Raw genomic sequence first — 7,082 nt, 5'->3', positions numbered from 1 at the left:
TAACCCAGACCTAACCCAGACCTAACCCAGACCTAACCCAGACCTAACCCAGACCTAACCCAGACCTAACCCAGACCTAACCCAGACCTAACCCAGTCCTAACCCAGACCTAACCCAGTCCTAACCCAGTCCTAACCCAGACCTAACCCAGTCCTAACCCAGTCCTAACCCAGACCTAACCCAGACCTAACCCAGACCTAACCCAGAAATAACCCAGACCTAACCCAGACCTAACCCAGTCCTAACCCAGTCCTAACCCAGACCTAACCCAGACCTAACCCAGACCTAACCCAGACCTAACCAAATCCAGTACTAACCCAGACCTAACCCAGTCCTAACCCAGACCTAACCCAGTCCTAACCCAGACCTAACCCAGACCTAACCCAGTCCTAACCCAGACCTAACCCAGACCTAACCCAGTCCTAACCCAGACCTAACCCAGACCTAACCCAGTCCTAACCCAGACCTAACCCAGACCTAACCCAGTCCTAACCCAGTCCTAACCCAGACCTAACCCAGACCTAACCCAGACCTAACCCAGCCCTAACCCAGACCTAACCCAGTCCTAACCCAGACCTATCCCAGACCTAACCCAGTCCTAACCCAGTCCTAACCCAGACCTAACCCAGACCTAACCCAGACGTAACCCAGACCTAACCCAGACCTAACCCAGACCTAACCCAGACCTAACCCAGTCCTAACCCAGACCTAACCCAGTCCTAACCCAGACCTAACCCAGTCCTAACCCAGACCTAACCCAGACCTAACCCAGTCCTAACCCAGACCTAACCCAGACCTAACCCAGTCCTAACCCAGTCCTAACCCAGACCTAACCCAGACCTAACCCAGACCTAACCCAGTCATAACCCAGACCTAACCCAGTCCTAACCCAGTCCTAACCCAGTCCTAACCCAGTCCTAACCCAGAAATACCCCAGACCTAACCCAGACCTAACTAAATGCAGTACTAACCCAGACCTAACCCAGTCCTAACCCAGACCTAACCCAGTCCTAACCCAGTCCTAACCCAGACCTAACCCAGACCTAACCCAGACCTAACCCAGAAATAACCCAGACCTAACCCAGACCTAACCCAGTCCTAACCCAGTCCTAACCCAGACCTAACCCAGACCTAACCCAGACCTAACCCAGACCTAACCAAATCCAGTACTAACCCAGACCTAACCCAGTCCTAACCCAGACCTAACCCAGTCCTAACCCAGACCTAACCCAGACCTAACCCAGTCCTAACCCAGACCTAACCCAGACCTAACCCAGTCCTAACCCAGACCTAACCCAGACCTAACCCAGTCCTAACCCAGACCTAACCCAGACCTAACCCAGTCCTAACCCAGACCTAACCCAGACCTAACCCAGACCTAACCCAGACCTAACCCAGACCTAACCCAGACCTAACCCAGTCCTAACCCAGACCTAACCCAGTCCTAACCCTGACCTAACCCAGTCCTAACCCAGTCCTAACCCAGTCCTAACCCAGTCCTAACCCAGAAATACCCCAGACCTAACCCAGACCTAACCAAATGCAGTACTAACCCAGACCTAACCCAGAAATAACCCAGACCTAACCCAGTCCTAACCCAGTCCTAACCCAGTCCTAACCCAGACCTAACCCAGACCTAACCCAGACCTAATCCAGTCCTAACCCAGACCTAACCCAGTCCTAACCCAGACCTATCTCAGACCTAACCCAGTCCTAACCCAGTCCTAACCCAGACCTAACCCAGACCTAACCCAGACCTAACCCAGACCTAACCCAGACCTAACCCAGACCTAACCCAGACCTAACCCAGACCTAACCAAATCCAGTACTAACCCAGACCTAACCAAATCCAGTACTAACCCAGACCTAACCCAGTCCTAACCCAGACCTAACCCAGTCCTAACCCACACCTAACCCAGACCTAACCCAGTCCTAACCCAGACCTAACCCAGACCTAACCCAGTCCTAACCCAGTCCTAACCCAGACCTAACCCAGACCTAACCCAGACCTAACCCAGACCTAACCCAGACCTAACCCAGACCTAACCCAGACCTAACCCAGACCTAACCCAGTCCTAACCCAGACCTAACCCAGTCCTAACCCAGACCTAACCCAGTCCTAACCCAGTCCTAACCCAGTCCTAACCCAGTCCTAACCCAGAAATACCCCAGACCTAACCCAGACCTAACCAAATGCAGTACTAACCCAGACCTAACCCAGAAATAACCCAGACCTAACCCAGTCCTAACCCAGTCCTAACCCAGACCTAACCCAGACCTAATCCAGTCCTAACCCAGACCTAACCCAGTCCTAACCCAGACCTATCCCAGACCTAACCCAGTCCTAACCCAGTCCTAACCCAGACCTAACCCAGACCTAACCCAGACGTAACCCAGACCTAACCCAGACCTAACCCAGTCCTAACCCAGACCTAACCCAGTCCTAACCCAGACCTAACGCAGTCCTAACCCAGACCTAACCCAGACCTAACCCAGTCCTAACCCAGACCTAACCCAGACCTAACCCAGTCCTAACCCAGTCCTAACCCAGACCTAACCCAGACCTAACCCAGACCTAACCCAGACCTAACCCAGACCTAACCCAGACCTAACCCAGACCTAACCCAGTCCTAACCCAGACCTAACCCAGTCCTAACCCAGTCCTAACCCAGTCCTAACCCAGTCCTAACCCAGAAATACCCCAGACCTAACCCAGACCTAACCAAATGCAGTACTAACCCAGACCTAACCCAGAAATAACCCAGACCTAACCCAGTCCTAACCCAGTCCTAACCCAGTCCTAACCCAGACCTAACCCAGACCTAACCCAGACCTAATCCAGTCCTAACCCAGACCTAACCCAGTCCTAACCCAGACCTATCTCAGACCTAACCCAGTCCTAACCCAGTCCTAACCCAGACCTAACCCAGACCTAACCCAGACCTAACCCAGACCTAACCCAGACCTAACCCAGACCTAACCCAGACCTAACCCAGACCTAACCCAGACCTAACCCAGTCCTAACCCAGACCTAACCCAGTCCTAACCCAGTCCTAACCCAGACCTAACCCAGTCCTAACCCAGTCCTAACCCAGACCTAACCCAGACCTAACCCAGACCTAACCCAGAAATAACCCAGACCTAACCCAGACCTAACCCAGTCCTAACCCAGTCCTAACCCAGACCTAACCCAGACCTAACCCAGACCTAACCCAGACCTAACCAAATCCAGTACTAACCCAGACCTAACCCAGTCCTAACCCAGACCTAACCCAGTCCTAACCCAGACCTAACCCAGACCTAACCCAGTCCTAACCCAGACCTAACCCAGACCTAACCCAGTCCTAACCCAGACCTAACCCAGACCTAACCCAGTCCTAACCCAGACCTAACCCAGACCTAACCCAGTCCTAACCCAGTCCTAACCCAGACCTAACCCAGACCTAACCCAGACCTAACCCAGCCCTAACCCAGACCTAACCCAGTCCTAACCCAGACCTATCCCAGACCTAACCCAGTCCTAACCCAGTCCTAACCCAGACCTAACCCAGACCTAACCCAGACGTAACCCAGACCTAACCCAGACCTAACCCAGACCTAACCCAGACCTAACCCAGTCCTAACCCAGACCTAACCCAGTCCTAACCCAGACCTAACCCAGTCCTAACCCAGACCTAACCCAGACCTAACCCAGTCCTAACCCAGACCTAACCCAGACCTAACCCAGTCCTAACCCAGTCCTAACCCAGACCTAACCCAGACCTAACCCAGACCTAACCCAGTCATAACCCAGACCTAACCCAGTCCTAACCCAGTCCTAACCCAGTCCTAACCCAGTCCTAACCCAGAAATACCCCAGACCTAACCCAGACCTAACTAAATGCAGTACTAACCCAGACCTAACCCAGAAATAACCCAGACCTAACCCAGTCCTAACCCAGTCCTAACCCAGTCCTAACCCAGACCTAACCCAGACCTAACCCAGACCTAATCCAGTCCTAACCCAGACCTAACCCAGTCCTAACCCAGACCTATCTCAGACCTAACCCAGTCCTAACCCAGTCCTAACCCAGACCTAACCCAGACCTAACCCAGACCTAACCCAGACCTAACCCAGACCTAACCCAGACCTAACCCAGACCTAACCCAGACCTAACCCAGACCTAACCCAGACCTAACCCAGTCCTAACCCAGACCTAACCCAGTCCTAACCCAGTCCTAACCCAGACCTAACCCAGACCTAGCCCAGACCTAACCCAGAAATAACCCAGACCTAACCCAGACCTAACCCAGTCCTAACCCAGTCCTAACCCAGACCTAACCCAGACCTAACCCAGACCTAACCCAGACCTAACCAAATCCAGTACTAACCCAGACCTAACCCAGACCTAACCCAGACCTAACCGAGACCTAACCCAGACCTAACCCAGACCTAACCCAGACCTAACCCAGTCCTAACCCAGACCTAACCCAGTCCTAACCCAGTCCTAACCCAGACCTAACCCAGAAATACCCCAGACCTAACCCAGTCCTAACCCAGACCTAACCCAGACCTAACCCAGACCTAACCCAGTCCTAACCCAGACCTAACCCAGTCCTAACCCAGACCTAACCCAGATCTAACCCAGCCCTAACCCAGTCCTAACCCAGACCTAACCCAGACCTAACACAGACCTAACCCAGACCTAACCCAGACCTAACCCAGTCCTAACCCAGACCTAACCCAGTCCTAACCCAGTCCTAACCCAGTCCTAACCCAGACCTAACCCAGACCTAACCCAGTCCTAACCCAGACCAAACCCAGGCCTAACCCAGGCCTAACCCAGAAATACCCCAGGCCTAACCCAGTCTTAACCCAGACCTAACCCAGACCTAACCCAGACCTAACCCAGTCCTAACCCAGTCCTAACCCAGTCCTAACCCAGTCCTAACCCAGTCCTAACCCAGACCTGACCCAGACTTAACCCAGATCTAACCCAGACCTAACCCAGAATTAACCCAGACCTAACCCAGACCTAACCCCAGTCCTAACCCAGTCCTAACCCAGACCTAACCCAGACCTAACCCAGACCTAACCCAGACCTAACCCAGACCTAACCAAATCCAGTAATAACCCAGACCTAACCCAGTCCTAACCCAGTCCTAACCCAGTCCTAACCCAGACCTAACCCAGTCCTAACCCAGTCCTAACCCAGTCCTAACCCAGTCTTAAACCAGTCCTAACTCAGACCTAACCGAGACGTAACCCAGACCTTATCCAATTCAGTCCTAACACAGTCCATATTCATTTTTTTTTTTTTTTTTTTTTTTTTTAGATACCGAAGGAGATCCTTGGATAGGCACCCATGCCTCAGAAGAATATATGGGTAGTTTGAGAATCTGACTCACCATACCCCACAAGTGTCTCATCCGTCTTTACTCATTCAGACACCACTCATGCCAACAAGCATCCCGGGATGCAGGCGAAACTGCTCTCCGCATTACTTCACCTAACCAATTCTAAACTAGCCCTAACGCAGTTCCAATACAGTCATTACAAAATGGGCTAGGTCTGGGCCAGTGTAGCGGGGGTCTGGGGCGCGCAGACCCCAGTCAGCAAAACGAATTCAATATGATGCTGTTCAATTTAACATGATACCGCTATTACAAAGAGGGTTAGGTCTGGGCTAGTGTAGCGGGAGTCTGGGGGGCGCAGACCCCTGTCAGCAAAACGAATTCAATATGATGCTGCTCAATTTAATTTGATACCGCTATTACAGAATGGGTTAGGTCTGGGCTAGTGTAGCGGGGGTTTGGGGGGCGCAGCCCCCCATTCAGCAAAACGAATTATGTACGATGTGTTCAATTTAATATGATACCACTATTACAAAGTGGGTTAGGTCTGGGCTAGTGTAGCGGGGGTCTGGGGGGCGCAGACCCCTGTCAGCAAAACGAATTCAATATGATGCTGCTCAATTTAATTTGATACAGCTATTACAAAATGGGTTAGGTCTGGGCTAGTGTAGCGGGGGTTTGGGGGGCGCAGCCCCCCATTCAGCAAAACGAATTATGTACGATGCTGTTCAATTTAATATGATACCACTATTACAAAGTGGGTTAGGTCTGGGCTAGTGTAGCGGGGGTCTGGGGGGCGCAGACCCCAGTCAGCAAAACGAATTCAATATGATGCTGTTCAATTTAATTTGATACCGCTATTACAAAATGGGTTAGGTCTGGGCTAGTGTAGCGGGGGTTTGGGGGGCGCAGCCCCCCATTCAGCAAAACGAATTTAGTACGATGCTGTTCAATTTAATATGATACCGCTATTACAAAGTGGGTTAGGTCCGGGCTAGTGTTGCGGGGGTCTGGGGCGCGCAGACCCCAGTCAGCAAAACGAATTCAATATGATGCTGCTCAATTTAATATGATACCGCTATTACAAAGGGGGTTAGGTCTGGGCTAGTGTAGCGGGGGTCCGGGGGGCGCAGACCCCTGTCAGCAAAACGAATTTAGTACGATGCTGTTCAATTTAATTTGATACCGCTATTACAAAATGGGTTAGGTCTGGGCTAGTGTAGCGGGGGTTTGGGTGGCGCAGCCCCCCATTCAGCAAAACGAATTCAATATGATGCTGTTCAATTTAATTTGATACCGCTATTACAAAATGGGTTAGGTCTGGGCTAGTGTAGCGGGGGTTTGGGGGGCGCAGCCCCCCATTCAGCAAAACGAATTTAGTACGATGCTGTTCAATTTAATATGATACCGCTATTACAAAGTGGGTTAGGTCCGGGCTAGTGTTGCGGGGGTCTGGGGCGCGCAGACCCCAGTCAGCAAAACGAATTCAATATGATGCTGTTCAATTTAATATGATACCGCTATTACAAAGGGGGTTAGGTCTGGGCTAGTGTAGCGGGGGTTTGGGGGGCGCAGCCCCCCATTCAGCAAAACGAATTTAGTACGATGCTGTTCAATTTAATATGATACCGCTATTACAAAGTGGGTTAGGTCCGGGTTAGTGTTGCGGGGGTCTGGGGGGCGCAGCCCCCCATTCAGCAAAACGAATTCAATATGATGCCGTTCAACCCCTCGGGAATTTTTAATTT

Source organism: Colletes latitarsis, unplaced genomic scaffold (assembly GCF_051014445.1).
Source record: "Colletes latitarsis isolate SP2378_abdomen unplaced genomic scaffold, iyColLati1 scaffold0025, whole genome shotgun sequence".
Lineage (NCBI taxonomy): Eukaryota > Metazoa > Arthropoda > Insecta > Hymenoptera > Colletidae > Colletes > Colletes latitarsis.
This window is presented reverse-complemented; position numbering follows the sequence as displayed.